Source organism: Falco punctatus (genome assembly GCF_963210335.1).
Source record: "Falco punctatus genome assembly, chromosome: Z".
NCBI classification, from domain to species: Eukaryota; Metazoa; Chordata; class Aves; order Falconiformes; family Falconidae; genus Falco; species Falco punctatus.
The window spans coordinates 51,108,316-51,130,385 of record NC_137586.1 but is presented as its reverse complement, the minus strand read 5'-3'; the positions used below and the strand labels follow the sequence as shown (position 1 = coordinate 51,130,385).

General features: G+C 40.3%; 1 protein-coding gene across 1 annotated transcript in view; it reads left to right on the top strand.

The window, feature by feature from the left end:
* The first annotated feature begins 1,609 nt into the window (after nt 1-1,609).
* CTXN3 (cortexin 3) overlaps nt 1,610-22,070 on the top strand; it is a 131,786-nt gene continuing 111,325 nt past the window's right edge. Inside the window, exon 1 of the mRNA XM_080372413.1 lies at nt 1,610-20,628. The gene's annotated coding sequence lies outside the window, so the exon portion shown is untranslated. The remainder of the gene's footprint in view (nt 20,629-22,070) is intronic.

Below are 22,070 nucleotides of genomic sequence, written 5' to 3'. Positions count from 1 at the left end.
TTCTGGCAAATTCCTCATATCTTAGTATGAATAAAACTCTTAAAATAATATAGGTTCAGTGCTTATTTTTTTATTTACTTAGGTTTGTACGGTGGGGAAAAAATTTCTTAATAAAGAATGTAATGGTGCAGTGCCACAGGCACTGTTAGGAAAACACTCAGAGGCAGAAAACCTAACAGTCTTCTGTAAGCAAACACAAACACCATATGGTTTTGCACGCTTTATGTAGGTATCTACATAAAAGTGACTGTTGCTTGCAAAAGAGAAGTGTTTCTGTCCATGTATTTTACAGTCATCCCGTTGTGTTCAAGTACCTGGAGACATTAGAGATTTTATTTTTTTATCTTTTACTTTGTTCAGTGAAGATGTAATGTTCGTGAGAGGTTGCCACTGAAAGAATCCAAATGTTTGACATTCCTCTAATGGGATGTGGGGCTGTTTGCTGAGCAAGCCAGATCACTGTACATGCAACAGCAATCCCTTCCAGTTTGACTGTGCGTGTTTTGGTAATGGCAGGTTCCCATGGAGCAAATGCTTGTGTTCACTTCCTTCCTTCTTTGCATGCGTTTAGCACTATTCATATGACAGCCTTGGTGCTGGGCTTCTGTATGAATTTTCGGGGTTGCCCATGCTGTGTAACTGGGCTGGAAGCATTCGGCATTTTAAATTTTGGAAGTGTAATCCCTTACTGCGTATTTCCTTCTGTATGAAGGGGAGATGAGCTACTCTGAAATCAGGCCTGTAATTATCCACTCCAGGAAAACCAATTCGAAGAAAGCAAGGGAAAACACAAGAGGTGCCAGACCCCTGTGTCGGGGTTTTCAGCCAGTGCAGCTGCATGTACCTGGTGTGTCTCTGCTGAACATGAATGCTTGCATAAACCTGCCATGGTCTGCTCCAGCCAAAGCCAAGGGCAGAAGGTTTTATAATGGCTTCTTCTGGGTGGATGTTGATTTTATTTTGCAAACACAGCTGATGAAAGCTTCAAAATAAAGATTACGTGAGGCATGTGATATATATGACTATTATGTGAATGCAGTCTTTGTGACTCCTAACTTTCTCGCACTAGTTGTGCTGTCTCAGAATGCAGCACTGCTGGTTTTGTTGTTTTTCAGGGTTGGTTCTGTTGTTTTTTTCTTTTAACCGGGACACTTCTATGGTTCTGTGTTCTATTTAGTTTCAAACTCTTGTTACCTGTATGAAAACATCTTCAACAAGCAGCAGAGCGCAAGGAAAAAATAATTGTGCTTCTGTAGTTTCCCAATTTGTATTATTTCAGCCGTACAAGTTTATCTTGCTGTTAACTTCTCCTCAACCTAGTCTGATTCACTGACGTTCCCTTAGCTCACCTCCATTTCTTCTTTTAATTCTCTTCACCTAGTTTAATTGGCTTTCTTCCATTTTCGGGGAAGTCCTGCTGCTGTGTGTCCTGCTTTTGGCTGGGATGGAGTTAACTTTCTTCCTAGTAGCTGGTGCAGCGCTGTGTTTTGGATCTGATGTGAGAACGACATTGACAGCACACTGATGGGTTTGGTTGTTGCTGGGTGATGTTTATACTCAGTCAAGGACTTCTCAGTTACTTGAGCCCCTCAGTGAGAGGGCTGGGGGGTGGGGGGGTGGGGGTGGGCACAGGAAGCTGGGAGGGGACACAGCCAGGACAGCTGGCCCAAACTAGCCAAAGGGGTATTCCATACCATGGGGCGTCGTGCTTGGTATATAAACTCAGAGGGTTAGCTGGAAGGATCGTTGCTGGCTGGGCATTGGTCAGCAGGTGGTGAGCAGCTGTACTGTGCATCACTTGTTTTCCTTTCTCCCTTTTCCTTTGTATTTTATCCTTTTCCCCACCTTTCCATTACAATTACAATTATTATTATTATTATTATTGTTGTTGTTGTTATTGTTATTGTTATTCTTACCTTTCTATTCTGTTTAAATTATTAAGTTGTTCTTATCTCAACCCTCGAATTTTACATTGCTTTCCGATTCTCCTCCCCACCCCTCTGGGTGAGCGGGGCGTGAGCGAGTGGCTGTGTGAGGCTTGGTTGCTGGCTGGGGTTCAACCATGACACCATGGTGGGCCTGTCATCCTCCCCCTGGATGCTGTTAGGGACCTGTGGATTGCTCCAGTCTTTGACGCTGTTTCAGCCTACCCTTAGTCTTTCAAGAACAACTCAAAATGTCAGTCAAAGCTCCATGTCTTTCAGCCCTCTACTTTTGCCTTCAGCATCTAGTGCCAGTGTACAACAGCGCCAGTGAGAAAGGCTGATCTGACAGTCACAGACAGAGGCTTACAGCTTCAGGTTGACCTGATGTTTTCCTGTGTGATTTTTTTTTGTTGTGCGCTTGAGGAAGTCTTCGTATATAGCCAGGAACTGCTGAGAGCGGGACATGCAGCTAAGGAGTAGTGATTTCACGAAAAGGGGAACAGTGTTGTTCATGCAATGGTCACCACAGCAGAGTATGCACAGGAGACAGTGTGAGGTTCTAGTCTAAAACACGTCTTTGATTTCAAAACATCATTTTTGGAAAGTTTCTACTATGTTCACATGTTTCCTGTTAGTCTTTGTCTGCCATGCTTCAAGCCTGCCAAATGATCCAGAAGGTAAAACCTGAGGACTTCCAGAGCAGTTGCATGTAAATCTTTGGCTGGATGGCTTTTGAACCATATTCGTTATTTCAGTTACCAAAAATCAGTTTTTCTGCTTATGTTTATGATATTTTCTGAATTATTTTGTATCATTCTTGAAAAGTAAGGTGGTAGAAAGGGTCAAATTGTGGTTTTGTTTTGCTGTCAAGTTACAGCTCCACTAAGCAGCCAGCAGAACTAACAGCTGTACATACTGTAGTATATGTCAGCTGCAGTCAAAGCAAATACCCTTTTGTGAACTGAATCCTGCCAAGTCCAAAAGTGTAAATGTGTTCAAAAAAGAGTAACGGAGAAGCACAAAATGCCATTAATCACAAAGGTGCCGACACAACTGTATCTCTAAATTACATCTGCTAGAAAACAGGAGGCTGTAGCACGAGAAGCATCACTGTGTGCTGAGTGATTCTTTCATTTTTTCTAAGAGCCTGCTCTTGACCAGTGTCAGAAATAAGATGTTTAGCTAGAGGGATCTTTGACCTGACCTGGCATGGCTATTGTGGTCTTATGTTGCAAGACAGCTGTTAACAAAATCCTCTTAAGACTCTCTAGAGGTTGAATAAGAAAATGGGTTTTCAAGTATTTCTTCATAAGTTTCTTAAAAACTAGAAATCAAATACTCATCCAGCCTATATTCTAGTTCTTATTCATGAGTGACTAAGAAGCTAATAGGTACTTGTTTTCTTCAACTTTACCACACTCCATAGAGCAATATCTCTATCTGCATGACCACAAACTCTGGTGTAGTGCCATTTATTTCTCTCCTTTCTTATGAAAATGCCTCCTAGCTTCTTCCTGGTTTTTTTTTTTTTTTTTTTTCCTCATGTTCACCCTTTTGCCTGCTAGTATCAAGTTGCCCACACCTGAAATATTTGGGTTTTATCGCTGCATACCAAATAGCCTGGTGCTTTCCATTCATGCCTTCTCATGCTTGTCTGATGAGATAGCAAAAAAGCAACTTAAGTAAAAGAAGAAATCTGCACCCCAAAACCTGTGCCCTAGTTTGTGCCTGATTCCTCTTGGATTTCAGATTCCTGCAGGGTTGCACTGTGGATGGAGATTCAGTGGTGGACTGGAAAGTAGCCTTGTTAGAGGAGGATCAAGGAAAGAAATGGTTCCCGTTTTCAGTGAGATTTTGGAGGATGAACTCCAGGAGGCAATCCTGCTCTATTCAGTTTTATTGTGGAGGGGAATAATTTGAGCCCATCTGTTGTACAGCAAATCCAGACCTTGATTTTCAGCAGTGCCAGTTCCCTAAACCAGCCAAAATTGCAGTCATTACAGACTTGTCTTGTACTGTCAGTTACTTGGGCAGTAAGCAGTGGGAAATGATGTCCAGGCCTAGTAAATTATCACTAAAATAAATATTTATGGAAATATATCCATCAGACAGGACTGCTAAAAGGTATTGGCAGGCATTCAGGATGTATCAGGATAAATAAAGCATAGTATAAAAAAAATTAGGATATATGCAGGGCTGATACTAAGCACAGGCAAGCGGTCTGAGTTTGGTGACTTGACAAGAGACTTAGTAGTGGAAGAAAGAAATGTGGAAGGGCTGAGGGAGGGCATGAAAAGGGGTCAAGTGACCTTGGATGTGAGAAACCGGCTCAGGGACAGACTAGGAGAAGAAGAGGAAAAGTATATATTGCCTACTCTTACTGCCACTGAAGTTTGGTAACACACCTCCCCTTGGCGTGTGTAGACTCAAACCCCCAGAACAGCTGTGGGAAACAGGGAGGCAGAGGGAGGAGGACAAATGACAGACGGCAGGACAACTAGTCAGGCGTCCCTCTCTGGGATGCTGGTGTGATGAGCGTTGCCATCGGTTTGTTGCAACATGGGACTGTGTAGCCTGAGGGTGGCATGGCAGCTGTCAGTTCCCTTCCTCTCTGGTCATACCACACAAGCCTGTTCATTTGTCAAGCTCAGCCCTAAAATAACATTTCAAGGCTTTCCTGGCCACAGAGCGGTCACATCAAAAGCACCTTTTTGTTTTGGCCCTCATGTGCCAGGCGTCATGAGGCAGCGCACAGTATGGCGTAAGCCAGCAATGCCTGTGAGTGTGCTAGGAGTTAAACATGCTTAGGGATGTGCTTGAGCCTCTTCCTTGATTCTCCTTATTTGTAATACAAATGTTGCTGAAAGACCAGTTTACTGATGCCTCTTTTAACAAAGAATCCACCTGATCTGTTCACTGACACAACACTGGGTACCTGGTAGTTACTGGCCTGGTTTAAACTGCCCCACCAAATGAAGAAGCTGTAGCTGCCCGACCTGTAGGAGCTTAGGCAAAACAGAGCAGGAATTGTGATCTCAACAAGAAATCTGATTGTTTCTGTTACTTTGTATATACACACACACATATACATATATATGATCATGTGTATGTGTAATAATTATTAAATATTTCACAGATTGCTTATAGTATGTAAAATATGTATGTGTAAAGAGGGGAAATCAACCTTCTGATCTGAATGCTTTACCTGTTTTTTCCTCTTAGACTATAAGAGCTGTGTGGAAGGGATTGCACTGTAAGCACAGTTCTAAACTATAACACAGAACCTTTCATAGTGCCTTGGGCTCCAGAAGAAGGAAGGTTTCTGCAGATGGGAAGAAGAGCTGACTTTGCTGTACTTTTCCTCTGTTAAACCAGACTAGCGTGGACATACAAACAGTGTTTTGGCCCTGCAAGAAAGACTGATCCTTGAAGTGTCCCACTGGTTTGATTAAGATGCTGCTAAATGGGATGATAACCTGTTTACGTGATTACTTCTGACACGAGAGATAGTTAATGCTTCCATATCTGAGGAGACATATAGTAAGACAAACATAGAGTTACTTCTTTTCTGCTTGTTTCTGTGCACGTTCCACAAAGTGGCCGTATGTGTTCAGGGAGCAGAAAGCTTTGCAGCAGGAATCTTGAGATTTCATTTTTCTCAAAATATGGATTTGATGCTAATTAATTATCTAGTTAATCTAAAGAACTCTTGCCAAAGTCACTGGCAAATTGTGGTTACTTTCTGTGCATTTGACACTTGATGAAACATAACCATTCATCTTCTTTGGTTTATATTTTCAAATTGAATGTTTCAGCCATAGTAATTAGGCAGACCACAGGTTGTCAGCTTGAATACAGTTAATGCATTGTTGCTGTTCTCAATAACGCATTCTGACAAGAAAACCCATCGTGGATCTGCTTTAAAGAAATACTGGTATGCTTCTTGTTTGAATTTTCATCTCCTTAGAAGACTTGCTATGCAAAAGCCAAATGCGTGTGTTCTCTGACAGGAAACACAAAGGCCAAAATGTAGTCAGTCCATAGCAGTACCTGACGTTTGCTCATAGGACACTTAACTGTCACCTGTTTTTCTAGCCCATTCACCTGAACATTCAAAACTTAAAACTTCTGACAATTTGCAAGTGGGCACAAACTATTTTACTCCTTTATTTCTGCTTCTTCACATGAATATTTCTTTAGGCCACCATCACTCTGGAGCCCACATAGGCTGAAATCCTGGCTCAGAAAAGTCAAAATGGCTGGTGACCACAATAAGACCAACACCCCCTCAAATTCTCTCTGAAAGTTAACCCCTTTTTTTTTCTGTGCATGTTGATGTAAGTGTGCATATATATATATATGTGTGTATATTTACATACTAATGAAAGATCTATTTTTTTTCCTTCTTGAGGAGGCAGTTTGTAGCCTTGTCGTTGAGGAAAACCACTGAAAAGTGTAGTACGCAGTAAAGTCTAGAGGCTGATGCTTTCACACCATGTCACACAGAGCAAAAGAGACTCCATCTTCGTTTAAGAAGGGGTTGTTATAGTTCAACCTAGGGGTGAAGATGTAGCAGCTAGCTGAACAGGTCTCTAGTGTCAAGGATGATCTTAATAGCCAAGGAAGATCTTATTGGCCAGGCATCTTATTAATGTAAATTTTTTCTTCCCCCAAAGTTGGTTTCATTATTGCAAATAGAAGTTTTAAAGTAAATGTACTGCTTTGACCTTAGGTCTTGGCTGGTGGTAAGGATAAATCTGGGAGATCTGCCATACACAAATATCCTTCCTGAGGATCTCTGTGTCTGCAGAACAAAAGCACTGGGCCTTTGGGCAAATGGTCCTCAATGCTTCTGGGCATCCAGATGGTAATGGTTCATGTGTCCAGATGATGGCACTGGAAGTCAGGGGACCACGGGGTCTAGTTCTGTGAGGAGTAAATTACTTGCATTAACTGGCTGTAGGGAGATAAGCTGTCTGCGATGTGACAAATAAATGTTAACCATGCTTTAAAAATCTGAGATCTTCCAGTCAGTCATGAATCTGAACAAAAGAGCTTAGTAACAGTAACAAAAAAGTACATTTAGCTTCTTTCAATGTTAGCAGTGCAGTAACTTCTGCCTAAAACTGATGTGTTTCAAAAATTGTTTCCCGCTGGATGTGTCGGTCCTGAGACAATACCTTGAAGACAGCCCAGTTATCTATGCTCTCTCCTGTGTCTTGGAACCAAGGTCAACTACTTGTAAAAAGTACTTTTACCTTTTGAGGGGAATGTAGTAAAATCCTATTTAATAAATATTTCTCTTAAATTGTTTGGAAATTCTCAGAGGGTGAGTTTTGGTCGAAAGAGACACAGAAGTACTTGAAAGTGTTTGGGCAGATAGTTTTAATCTGGCTGTGGGGGTCTTACAGGTAGAACTGGCTTTTAGCCAGTTTTGCTTTATAGCTAAACAAACCAAAAAAATGATTAAAAAATCAAACAGATCATACCCCCAAGATGTTATAACTTCCCATTAGCAGGGAAGATATGTCTCCAATTCTCTTATCCTTCCTTCTGTGAGGGAATCTTTTTCTGTAGATGTTTCTTTAATTGAAACATTTGGCGCTTTTCAAGGCCTCAAAGAAGTTTTTGCTTCTTTTTGCCGCCTTGGATTTTTTTTTTTTTGTTTTGTTTATTTTGGAGGGGATTTTGTAGCATGTATTTCCAAAGAAATCAAAATACACTGGATCAACAGCAGTAGACAGGTATTTTTTAAATTAAAGAGATTAATGAAAACCAGCTGGTTTTAATAGTTCTCTGTATCTCAGATTTAACGCACTCCCAAGTGCCACCTTGTAGATCTTTAGGTAATTTAAATGCATATAAAATTAGGGAATCTATGACAACTGAGTATTTAGCCCACTGTTTCAGACTTCTGGAGAAAATACTGGAAATAATGCTTACTTAGTGGAAGGTCTTAAATAGAGGCTTTAGCACATAAAAGTCATGCCCATTTCTTCCACTAACTATATTTATCGGTATCACTTCTCTTTTTTCCAACTCTGACTCCAAACTGCTGTGACAATGTCAGCCTCGCTAGGTTCAGTTCTTCTGCCAGTCAAATAATATGCAAAAAATTTGCAAACCTCATCCCTCTCTTATACAACACCTTTTTTCCTTAGATTTTGAACTAGATGGAGAAGAAAATATCATCAGCTTTCAGTATTTTCAGGGAATATGTATAGGAAAAGGCAGGTCTATTTAGTATCTCAGTGTTGTGGCTGTTTGCGAAGACATTTAGCTAGATAGAGTGTGCATTTAGCTTACAGATAGTCCATTCATTTCACTTAACTAGATGTATCTGGTAATGTTATTAAGAGCTTAGTCATCAGCCTAGGCGAATTATTTCTCTGTTAATCAAAAAGTAAATTTCAGGTTATTTTCTGTTGCTATTAATGCCATGCCTATTCCTGCTCAGGAATGTACACTTTGATACAAAACTTCCACTTCCTTCAGTGTGGGCTGGGACTCTTGGGAAGCAGCATAAAAGTGAGCATTTCAGACGCTATCTGTGGCATTTACTTCCATCCTGTCATTGCCGTGGAAATATAAGTTATGGTTAACAAACAGTCACAATACAGTCATTGAACAAGAGGAAACACCTGGATCCAAGCACAGCCAGCAAGGAAACACGTGGCTCTTGTCCATTCCAGACAAATGCTGGGAGGCTGCCTGATCCCTGAGCGGTTGTGAGGAAACCCTATTCCTAACACCATCCTTATGGGAAAAATGCCAGTGATCATGCATTGAGAAGGGATCTCTCCAGAGGGAGCACCATGCCCAACACACACAATTTCATTACATGCCAAACTGGAGGGTTTGTTTGTTATTATTTATAAAACTATTCATGTGTCCCTGGTGGCATACAGTGGAGGGGACCTGCAGGGAGGATGGGAGTCACATTCTACCCCAGTCAGTTTTTCATGTTGTCTTGAATAGGCACAAAACCCAGAGTCTGAAATCCACTACAGAGGCAAGTTTTGGGAGAAAAATACACTTCACAGCAATCTCCCAAAATAAAAGTAATCAAAATACATGAAGAGAGATTAATTTTGCTATAAATTTTCTATTCCAACAGAATTTTGTGCTATGAGTTAAATGATTCACTCTACTGCTGGTTATGTATCTATACTAAGAAATCTGTGTATGCCTTGTCACATACACTTTCAGCCCAGAAACCATTTTATGAAGAAGTCATCCTACCCCCTTTAGCACATTTCTTCAGTTTGTCATTAGAAATTGGTAACGTGGCTTCATATAAGTACTGGTAAGAAATGCTAAATAAGGAAGTAATAGTACTCCAATAATTTGAAATAGAGAAATATGAAGATTAAATAGTTCTAACAGAATCTTGAAACAAAAAGAACCAATATATCTAACCCAAAATATCTATATTTAACATGTTCACATTGCAGAATTTTTGATCTCTCATTCATTGATTACAATAATGAGTATAAAATTCAGATGCACTAATCAGCATCTCATCTTAAATTTTATGTTAGCTTGCTTTCAACATATTAAAATTATGACAATCTGAATTTCAACCAATTTCATAGGTAAAACTAGAATAATGAGACTAATCAGGTTATTATGCAGATGCGACTGTGGGATCTAGAGAGGTTGGCTCTCTCCTAATGCTAAAGTTCTGTTTACATTTCTATATTAAATTAGAACAATGTTTTCCTCCAGTCATCTGGTGTTTTTCCAGAGCTACATGGACTTTCTGAGGAAGTAGCAAACAATGAAAAATCAATATAGCAACCAACATGACTTATAGCATAGCCTTTTCTGATAGCTTGTTTAACATTTCCCCCCACAGATATCAGGAAGATTTAACTGGTTGATTTTATTGTTCAAGTAAGCATCTGAACTATCTTTTGATGTTGGGCTCACCCGTAACCAAAAAGGGCTTGTGGGACTCAGAGGCTCATCTGTGATCTCTAGAGATGGATAACCATATACAGGGGCACTGACTACCTAATTTAAATGCTTTAAGTAATTATCTGGAGTGCTTGTACTCATTCTGTAATCAGATACCTACTCCCAGGTCTTTCCTTTCACTTCTTAGCCAATTCTCAGCTTCCAGCAAGAGGTTTTTTATTTGTCCCTGTGTGCGTAGCAGGGGTCTCTGTTCTACAATTGAATCCCATTTCAGCTACTTGTGTCATCAAGTTTTCTCACTTCTTATAGGACATCATAGTCTCTCTTCACAAATATCTTTGTGCTCTGCCTCTCCTATTAGTTTTATTTTATAAGTGTATTTCAGATTTTTGTGTTCTTACTGTCTCTCGTATATGGACTGGAGAAGAAATGCTACTAGTACTATCATGCTCAGTTATTCCTAGGGCTAGTACCCAGGTTTATTCTTCATCAAACGTTATGCCACCTAAAGGCCATTGTACTTAAACTTGCCTTTGGAAAGGGCATAAGCTGAAAACAGGAAATAAATTTAGATTGTTCTTCTTTCAGATCCATCAGCTTAGTTTAAGTGACTGAAGGAGTCAGGTAGAATTCATCCATTGAGAAGATAAAGCTTAATACTATCCACCTCTCAGGAATCCAAACACAGAGCAACCTGTTGACCTTTGTTCTGTTGCCCTGCTTTTGTTGTTTTCCTCCAAGCAGAGAATGACTTCCCTTGGAGATAACCTGAATCTTCTTTGTCCATCCTCCACAACACACTTGTGTTTGACATATTCTTCCCTAGCACTGGGGCAGCACTGGGGCTTCAACATCATTTTTCAGAAAGCCATTCTGTGTTGAGATCTCTCTTGAGCCTTTGTCTGCCCAGTTCCCTTTTCTTGAGCCCTAATCCCTGTTTTGTCAAGATTTGCTTCCTTTCTTTTCTCCCTTGTTGCATAGCTATCTGTCAGTTGCTGCTACTGTCTTAGATGAGCAGCAAACCTGTTTCCTGGCTTTGCTTGTTCTTTTACTTTTCTTTGGCTTTGTGATCTGTTTTCTCTCAAAAGTTATTTTCTCTGTTATTGCTGTGCACTGAAACAACAGTTGTCTGCAGATGAGAGGATGCATCTGTAGTTAAGTTTCACCGTTTTCTTCATCACATCTTCAAGCCCATATCTAGTTTACTGTTCTCTCCAACTATATTTGAGGTCACACCTGAGCCTATGAGTTTCAACATGCTTATATGGAAAAGCAGTTTTATCAAGTACTTGCTTAAGGTTGACCTATGCCCTGCAGGATCTGTGTCCATTTACCTCTTTGGCTTGTGATGCCTTAGCAGTCCTTACTGGTTTTTGTCCCTAACTCCCAAGAAACTATGACATGTTCTGTAAAGATAGTACTCTTCTGGAAGTACATTTTCAAAACCATATTGGGTGAATCCAAAAGTATATTTATGACTTCTGGTCATAAGGACACTGGGAAAACAGAGAACATATCCACAGATACCCAGCAGATATCTTAGCAGAAAAAACACAGCCTTTCTTATTGGAGCATTAGAATTACATCTTACAGTCAGTCAGGCACAGATTCAGTGATTTATACTAAGTAGTACACAGTTCTTATTTAAATATTTGTGTGAAGCTTGTATTTGTACTATATAGGACATCTGATGTGGAATTCAGAGCACTTTCAAATAAACGTCTCTGAAGAAGTGGTGTAAGACAGTGTCTGTGTTTCTTGGTGGACAGGGACAGCAATGACAGTGATTTATGATACTGCTCTTCTGAAAAGCAGCTGAGCCCCAGAACTGCCAAATTAGATTAAGGTGCAAAGAGAAGCTCTCGAAATAACGTCATGTGGTTTCCCTCTGTGTGAGTCAGAACACCACTTGAGAGCCTCCAGCTACTCAAAAACTCACCTGCTTTTCCTTCGTAGCAAGCTAAGACAGCGCTGCCAAATCCAGCAATTTAATTATGGCTATTCGATCTTTTACTTAAAGCTCAGTTCCTACTGGCATGTCACCATGTGAGAACTTCAGGTTCCACTTGTAGAAAAATGAAAGTTCTAGCCATCAAAACGCAGAAATTAGCAGGGCAAGCAGGATCCAGATGCTCAGGATCCAACTGGCTCACAAAACGAAGGAGGAGGATGAGAAGCAGCATTCTTCATTGAATGTTAGACAAACATCTGCCAGAATAATTTGTGTAATTGGTGTTAGTGTTTTTGTTAGTGTAATTCGTTCTGCCTTAGGAGAATCTCATGCTGGTTTCAAATAAGAGGGCTGAAAAGACATCAGTTTCAAGATTTGTTTGTAATTACAGGAATAGGCTGTGAATGGGACAATGACATTTGCATCCCTATTTTTGTGTTTTACAGAAGATGTCGTTTTGGTATTTTTAGTGAAAAAGTGTGAAAGCTTTTTTGAAAATTTTCAGAGAAATTAATTTCACTAGAAAATACAGTTTCTGATGGATCAGAATTCCCTGCAGGAAACCAAGTTCTCCTGAAATAAAAGTAAATTCAGGGACATTTGATTTATTTATACACAATCTTAGAGTTTCTCATTATAAATACCTGTCAAAATAGATTCTCCTTCCCTTCTTACTGAAGAGGCCTTCACTCTGTAACATTTTGACAAGAACATGTGCAAAAAAAATAGTTCGTCTACCAAGAAACCTGCACAGCAGGTTTTTCCTGAACTGGAATTGAAAAACAATTAAAGAGAATGTCATAATATGCCCTGGCAATTGTGATAAGGAATTGGGTGAAATTTAAAAATGTTGAATTTAAAGCAAAGAGAAAGTATTTGTGTAAGCAGTTAGATTTCACTGAAATGAAAGACAATTAGGCAAGCAGCATGGCAGGATAAGCTACAGAAACAGATGATCTTGCAGCTGTTTCTAATACTTATGGTTATTGCAGCCATGGCAAAGCAAGGTTGTATTTCATGGTGTAAGGGCATTGCCTTGCTAAAAAGCAGAGAGTCTTAGTTCAGGGGAAGTGCAACCAGTGCAGTAACTGTACTGGCTTCCTCAGAGCTTTCCCTGAGAAATCTCAAATACCACTGCAAGGTCACCTGCAGTGTCAGTGCTGCAAAGGCATTAAATAAAAACCCGAAGATCTCTTGTTTGAAGGTGCATGAGGATTTTGCAGAATATATCATATGTCTTCCTGTTTGCTGGCAATAAAGGAGAGAACAAGAGTTATTGAATCAATATTACCCTTTTTCATCCCCACCTGATGTCCCACCAAACCAGATCAAAGTCACTTCAATAGGCAGCATGAGACAGATACTGTGATACCACTGCAAAGCCTGAGACACAAAAGCTTACAGTCTCCAGTTCTGTTAAGCCAGCTTCTTCCAGAAGTCTCACAATTGTTTCAATATTATTTTATCTTAGGTTTAAATGCAATTCATTAAATGTGGTTTTATCATCTGGAAATACTTAAGGACTACAAAGGTCTAAGGTAATCAGAAAGCTTTTTTGATAAAAGCTTGTGCATTATGGAGGCTCTGCTAATGAGGGCAATGAAACACGCTTCTGGTATCATTTTCGGTGTTCGTTGCGGGAAGCTTCAGTTAGAAATTGCCCCAGTACTTTCCTGCACTCTGCCTTTTACAAGGATGAAGGTCAAGGTGCTGGAAGTTGGCTTTCAAAATACTTTATCATGCAGTGGTTAAGACTAATCAGAACAATTTAAGTGTATTGAAAAGATTTTAAAAATACTGTGGACATTTTTGCAGCTGTATGATAGGTAATGAGATCTCCCAGAACATTGCTTGTTGCCCCTCTCTTTTTACCTTTTTTGTAAAAAATCTATAACATATCAGTTGTATCAAGTGAATCATAGAATCACAGAATAGCCCAGGCTGAAAGGGACCTCAAAAGCTCGTCTGGCCCAGCCTTCTGTAGGAAAGGGACCATTGATGAGATTATCCTGTCCAATCACATCTTTAAAACCTCCTGCAATGGGGACTCCACCACATCCCTGGGAATGTTGTTTCTGTGAGGTATTGTTCTCAATGTAAAAAATATCTTTGCTATTTCAAGATGAAATTTTTTTGCATTTCTTATTGCAAGTAATTTAAGAAGGATAGAGAGCATGAGGAAGACCTTTGGATACTCTTATTTTTTTTTAAATGTATTAAGCAACCTTCTGGGGATTTAGATTTAGCATATCATAATAAATTTTAAAACACCACGATCCCATTTTTCACTCTGCTGGTATGTGATGGAGAAGGCACCTCCAAAAACTGTGGCACTGGATCTTTCCCCTCAGTTTTGTACTTGTGACCTTACAGTAAGAACATCAGGAAAATGGAGCCTCTAGGAAAAGGTGAGTTTCCATTTTCTTATTCTGCATGATAGCAAACATAGACAGCTCCACCAGGGCCAGGTCACTTCACAGCTGGCAATGTGACTGCTGGTGCTGACAGGGGATGTACAAAGCGTGTTGAGAAGTATGGGTATGGATGTCTGGGAGTCTTGCAGTTTGCCATAAGGATTCTGCTCCTTTAACAGAAATGTCTTTGGTTTATGCCATGGTTACAACCTGAAAACCTTAATATACATCTGTGTTTGCACATATGCACACATCCTGTTAGCTGGTGCTTTCTTGTGGCTTCTTCCCCAGTATGTCGATACATGTAAGACTCCTGTCCCTTCCTTACAGTCATTAGACTCTTCTCTTGCTCTCACGTGTGCTTAACTGAAACCATGGTTTTGCAATTAACTGTCCTTCAAATCTCCTTCCTCCTCAGCCTTCTTTCCCTATCTCCTGCCACAGCTGCTTTTCAGCCCTCTTCACGCACGCAGCCTAACTGTGAGCTGCTGAAATCACCCTGGTCTATCATCAGCTCCCTTTCACCCTGGATCTATTACAGCCCTACTGCGTAGCTGGTCCTGGAGATAACCACAGGTGTGGCACACTCGTGGATCCTGCCATCTGTTTTAATCTCTTCCTTTGTCCATCTCTAAGGAGAGTGACTGCACATTTTCCTCCCCAGATTGGCAGGAAGGCTTAGGATTGCAGTTTCAAGCTGCAGCTAAGCCAATCTAATAATACGCTGCTGATGAAAGAGGCTGCTCCTCTGTCTTCAGGTTCTTCCCTCTGTGCCCATCTGTCTTGAGATGCTAACTGATCTGATGAGGACTTTTTTTTGTTTGTTTGTTTCATTTTTTATTCCCCATATGAATTTTCCAAACCTGATTTATGCTGTAGTTGCATAACAGCTGTGTCTGATGCAAAAGGAATGCTGGCAACCCTGAGGGCTGGAAGGTGGGGTGGTGGAGAGTTTGCCTCTTTTGGGGAGTAGCTTATACGCTGACTTTGCTGCAGTGTCAAAAGTCTCTCTTGAAGCAAGAAGTTGCAAGATAAATGGCTGGCTACAGATTTTCCCAGGAGAAAAGGTCATCAGTTCCTCGTGCCTGGTGGCTGCAGTGGAAGAAAGCACCAAGTGAGATATTGCAGGAGGAAGTGGACAAGAGGAGGCTTAACTTCCTTTCACTGCTGCCTGCCCAAAAGCCGTCTACAATAGATTAGATTCTGTTCGCGATTTTAGTAATTTTTCATAACTGCTTTGAAGCAAAAGAAAAAGGCTGAAAGAATAGCATTATTTGAGTTCATTGTTGATTTTTGAAATAAAGCTTTTAAAAACAGGAATGTCAATGGGGTTTATTGTTGTATTAGCAGTTATAATCTGATTTAAGGTTATAAATTTTTAGGTGTATTTCTGTTAGTAAATGACAGATTTGTTGACAGGAAAAAATGTAGTAGTACATAGGGAAGCTTTCATGCTTTTGAAATATCTTTTCCAATGTACACTTGAGGACTTGGCATACATTTCCCTTGCTTGTCACAGTTCAGGAGCATGCTTCCTTTGTACCTGAATCCTTCAGGCTAATTTTAATTAATGTGTTAAGGGCCTTTCAAAGGAAACTAATTTCATTTTTTACCAGATTTTAAATTAGAATTAAATAGGTTGCCCCAGTCATGAAAAATGTGACTGTATCATGAATGTAAATTAACTGCAAGGTTAAATATCTGTATTGTCTGTCTGTGTGTCTCTTTATATGGGCTCACATGCTTTTAACTTTAATTAAGAAGACTAATTTTATTTTTGGAGTATTATAAATACTGTGAGACAGGACAGTAAAAGGTAGCATTATGATATGCTAGTTATTATGGTATTTTGAAAAGAGAATTGCGTAACTAATCTTTAGTGACATGGAATCATTATTCCCACATGTGAAATATATTGTTTTCAGCCTTTGCGCAAGAAGTATCCTCTTACATTAAGTAACTGCTTTTATGAACATTTACTTAGATTGCCTGTTAATATATTCTGTTGTTTTCTGGTGCAAATACATAGTATTTGTGTATAACATTATATCAATGATAGCATTTAGCTGTGGGGAAGTAAGTTCCATTTTGACACTGTGACCTGTTGCACTACTGGGTGTGTAAAATATTCATTATGGAACTTCTGTGTTTGTTACTCAAAAAACAGTCAACTTTGGCATTTCTGGGTTAGCCAGCAGGATGACTTTCATTCCTTTAAGGTCCTAATATAATCAAAAGAGTGGATAAGAATGACTTGGGCGTTACCAGCTTCCTTGACTGGAATTCTGTAGCACATTGTATAGAAATTTTAACTGTATGGGTTTATTTAAGAGATCTACCTCTTCCTTTCATGACACACTCTCAAAGGATGACATCACTGTGAAAAGGGGCAGCTTTTGTAAAGGAAGGAGGATTCTTGTAAGAGAAAAACATACTCATGATCCCAAATTGCTCTAAAGGTCAACCATTATATCACTGGTACACTCAGCCTCTCTGCTGAGACAATCCTGTCTCGCTTCTCAGCAGAGCTCTCAGTTCTGCAAAGTTATTGAAAATCAGGACAAAATCAAACAGCAAGAAACCCAGCATCCTGCTCATTAAGCTCTCACATGTCTTTTCATACTCATTATTTCAAAGGTCTTTATGTTATGCTGAGGTTAGTTTTAAGGCAAGCTAGCTAATGTGGGAATGGAAATGTTAAGTAGCATTTATAATTTTTTAAACAATAAAATCTGTTCAGTGATGTTACTCTGTTGGTTTTTTTTTTAAAGACTTAGACATAAAATGTGCCTTGACTGACATTACTGAACTGCATTATACCAAATCACAATTCTTATTTAATGCAGTGATGTCTTTTGGATGGCATCTTAATTCAATCTCTTAATCAGCATTTTCACAGTAAAATTGCACATAGCTTGTTTAATGACTAATAAGCCTATGGATTAAAGATAGAACCATATGTACACTTTTATATATAAGGTATAAGTTTAAATCAATGTTTTTCCGGAGCTGCCAATCACAAAATACCTAGTAGTCTTTTACTTGCAGACACCATCTGAATTTTGCACAGCTGCCTGCATAAATCAACTATAGGAAGAGAAGTTTTTGCAAACCTTTATGTTTTGGCAGCAGAAGTGCTGTCATGCTATGTTAGGTGTCACTTCTCGGCTGCATTAAGACAAAATTGGGAAGTAGAGAAAACTGCAAAGGAAGTAAATTAACTTTGAAATCTTGGCTTTCATGATGAGTCATGTAAATGATGTTAGGGATTTTGCTCTTTTTTGGTATTGCTCCAGTGTACACTAAAGAATGCAAATGAAGTAAAAATAAGTCAATATTAGTGTGACGTAGATTGCAAACACAGCCTCTGAGGAACTAGGGAGCCATGAGTTAGTGCACTGAATACCATCTCTGGTTTAAGATGATGGCATATGGCACTTTATAGGTATCACACTGCACTCTGCAGTGGCTGATCCCCATTCGTGCCAGCCTTCAAAGGCACTCAGAGGTGAGTGACTCGATTTTCATTTTGTAGTAGTTTGAAGCAGGACAGGGTTTGCCAGCTTCTGTGGCAAAACCATAATGGAGATGCTTAGGAAGATGAAATGGGCACCACGGGGCACAGTTGCATGAAAGAAGCATACAAATAGGAAAGTGAGAGCTTGATTTCAAGCTATCTATATCATAGTGATGCTTTAGATACCTCCAAAGAAGGTGCTGTCACTCCAAAGTTAATCCCTGTTCCCCCTCCCTTTTTCAGATACAACCTTCCTCCCTGCCCAAACGTTTGCCGTTTTCACCTTGTTCTTAGCCAGATTTCAGAAGTGTCTGTAGATTAGGATTGTATAAACATGTCAACGTTGATCATCAGTATGTGCACGGTACTTACACTGAATGAAAAACTAGATCTCTCATGGCCTTCTTTGGCCAAGCCAGGATTCCAGGCTCACTGCTTCACACACTTGTTGATGCTAAAGATTACAGCAGTAGATGCAAACATGAGATAAACATTTATGTTAGGACAGGAGATCAGCAAAGCTACACAACCTTCAAAGTAAGTATCAGTTCTAATATGACTTTTCCTTCAGACATCTGGATATTTTACTACCTCCAACATTTTATCCTTCCCATTTTGCCCTGGCAATTGTAGATATTTGCCACCCAGGCTGAAACGCTCCACATTTTTATTGTGTTCAGTTTTACTTGGTCCCACACAAATATTTTTGATGTGCCAAACTGAACTTATGTGGGAGAGCTCAAGCAATTGCTATAGAAAACGCTGGCTAATATATGGATCACAGAGATTAAATTCCAGTGTAGAAGTGTGCTGAATAGACAAGGCAGGGAAACAGGTTTTGCCATGGCAGGTCTTGTGAGCAAACTCCAGATAGTTTTACTAATAAGAAGTTAGGAGTCGTTGCTTGCCTACTACCCTCAGAAAATGTCTAAACTATGTTGTTATTTTGAATGACCTATGCTAAGGAGGTTATTCATACAGCTTCACGTGCCTGCCAAAGAAAACTTCCCCGGGCATGCACAAAATGAGAAAAGCAATGGAGTTACCCTGAAAACAAAGCGCAGTTGACTCAGAGTGGGCAGGAATATAGCAACTGGGTTTATTTTGCAAAATGTCTTTTTTTGAGAGAGAGTGCTAGTGGTAGCACTGCAGGGCCCGGGAGAAAAAGTGGGGATGGGAACCTCTGTGTTCTCCAAGAGATGCCTGATCCAACTCTACACCTGCAGTCAGGTTGTTCACAGCACCTGCTGGAATTGGCTCATACTTCCAGCCAAATGCACATCACGGAGAAGGATGCCTCCAGATGTTAGTGGCAATTAAAGCCATATGCAGGGGAAAAGAAAGATCCAGTATGTTAAGTAACTGAACTGGTGACCTGTGGGCCAAACACACCTGCCCTACCCCCCTTTCCCAGGGAAGAAGAGAAAGGCTGGGCTGAGCTGTGCATGCTGTGAATCAGCCAAAATCTTTCTCCTTCCTTTATCTCCACCATCCCAATACAGAGTAGTGTCTTGGCATTGGCTAGGAGGGCTAGGGGGCTCAGTAAAAACATCTGGGAGAGCAGCCTCTGCAGAAAAAGCAAGTTTGCATGGTCCTTTCTCCTCCTTGTACGTATGGTGGTGGAGGACTTGCAAATGGGACACCTGCTACTGAGTATGTGGCATGTCACCGTTTGTACAACAGGTGAGAAGCAGCACTTCAGGGCTCCCTCCTCTGCCTCCCAAAAGTAAGTAACAGATCTGTGAGCAGACAAAAATAGAAGCACACTAAAATGTTGGCAGGAGTGTCTCTTGAGTTGCCGTGAATGTCTCAGGATTGCATTTATGGCTTTTAATCAAAATGTGGTTGTTTCCTGAAAGGCTGCCTTTATTTACACTTCTTGAAATGGATATTGATTTTGGAACTGAAGCACATTTAAATATTAAATATAATTATCTTCAAGTCTCCTTTTTCAGAAGGTTGTTAAGAGTAAAACACAACTTTATAGCAAAGCACATCATGGAAAATATCTTAATGATATTGGCTCAGAAAAACTTTCTTTGAAGTGCACTAAAGGAACTTTCTTATTAAATAGCTGGGGATGCAAATGCCATTACTAGTGCTGCAGGAAATTACCTGAAATACCAATGTATTTCTGATATTTATTTCAGAATTCTACATTATTTCCATTCAAAGGCATATGTGAAGCATACTATTCTCAAATCAAATAAGAATCTAGGAGTTTGCAGTCTCTGGGTTTGGAAGCCAGGATATGATGCCCTTATTGCAAGCTCTACAGGAACTGACCTTATAGCTCCTGTTAAACCCAAGCATAACACCCAAAATCTTTAGATACCTAAAGCAGCATTAAGGGGACTACAGGAACCTAACTCTGAAACTGAGATCCGAAACACTCCCTGGCTGATAACTACTTGAATTCACTATGCTGTCCTCTTGTCTTATCTCTCTGATTGACTTGGTCAGAGACATCCCAGAGCTTTTCTACTTAATTTTTAGTTCCTGCTCTAACCTTATTGGGACCAGATCCTAGCAAAAGCACCACATAGCCTCCTCTGGGGTCCAACTCACATGGCGTGGCAGCAGCGTTCAGCTTTTATACATTAACCAGGTGACTCCCAGGATTGGTTCTGTTTTGTTTTGTTTTGTTTTGTTTTAATCCAATGGCTACTTAATATAAAATGCATATGGAGTGGTAGGAGCAAACTTCTCATTCTGTGGGAGTTCCCTCATTGCTGGATTACAGATTCATACTCATACGATCTGTCTTCCTGTAAGAAATTAATCATTCCTGCTTTTCTTGCAGACTTGCTCAGTTTCTTGGAGCTGAGTGGATGACAACTTGTATCACAATGAGAATTGTTTAAAGGGAATTACGTGATGAAGTTTCTTCATAACAGAAAGGTACATGACACAAAGCACACCAGCTTGCCTAGATCACAAGAGTGATGGTACTGCAGAAATGTGCTACAAGTCTGTAAGAATTCATGTGATCTGAGAGTACTTAAATGCAAAATATAAAGCTTTTGTCTGATATGATGAAATACCTATGCAAGAAATCTTCTGGGAATGTAATTCAGCCTCTTTTGTCAAGTCCTGTCATGAATCTTCCAGACAAGGAGGAGTTACCAAACCTCGTCAATTATCTTCCAGAAGTTCCTTGCTGTAGCAATGGGGTGTATAAAGTCTAGCTTTGTGAAGTTCAAGCTCAGAAACTGGAAAATCCCCAAAGAATTAAAAAGAGAAATTATAAATTGTCTCTTTAAAGTCATAGAATAAGAGATGCTGATGAGACTAAGGGAAGCATAGGATGGGGCCTTAGGACACCCTTTTAAAAACTCATCTAGAAGAATAGATCCTGAGGGGTTCAGAGGGTGCAGATCACAGCATCAGACTGACCTGTGCCCAAGTGTGCAGTGGAGAACAAGGAGCTGAAAAACTCTTCCTGAAATGTTTTCCTGCAAAGACAGAGGTATCCCCTGATGTGAGCATAATACATTCATATGGCAGACTCCCCGCATGGTTTATACTGAGGTGTATACTTGTATAACTACTAAAAAGCAACATGTTAGCAACTGAAATAATAGTCGCCCTCACACAGAATATTTGTGTGTGTCAAGCCTAGGTCCCTGGATAGCCCTTCTTACCTGCTTACCTTGCAAAGAACAAGATGCTGATGGAGCCCTGCATGGAGGTTATTATGTGACAGCAAGAGAAGATGCTTTTTTCTTTGTTTATAGTTGTATAAAGCATGAAAAGCCAGACCAGGGGTCCTCAAACTATGGCCCATGGGCTAGATATGGCCCCCTAGGGTCCTCTATCCGGCCCCCGGTATTTACGGACCCCCCGCCGGGGCTGGGGGGGGAACCAAGCAGCCGCAGATGGCTGCCTGCCACTGCATCCGTGCCGGCCCCCTGGTTAAAAAGTGTGAGGACCCCTGAGCCAGACTGTAAGTGGGTTTAAAACAGACCACTCCCAGGGTGCATGGATGTCTCTGGTTGTCCACAAAATGACCATGTCTGCATTGTGGTGATCTGTGTGGCAGCTTTGGATCATCTCTGCAAGCGTATTTGGTCCCGTTACATGCACAGAACCACGGTCCCATGCTCCACAGCATTGACCCTGGCAACCACAATGTGGCTGGTTGTTTTAAAATAAAGGATGCTTCCAAGGGAAAATCCTCAAGGGGCAAAGAAATGAAGATCATTACTGTGAGCTTCAAAGCTATTGTCCATACCAGAAGCCTGAAGGAAATATGAAAGGAGAATAATATCCCATATTCTTTTATTGGTCCATGAAAATATGGGATATGTAAAAACTGATGTTCCCTGTCAAAAATCAAAAGA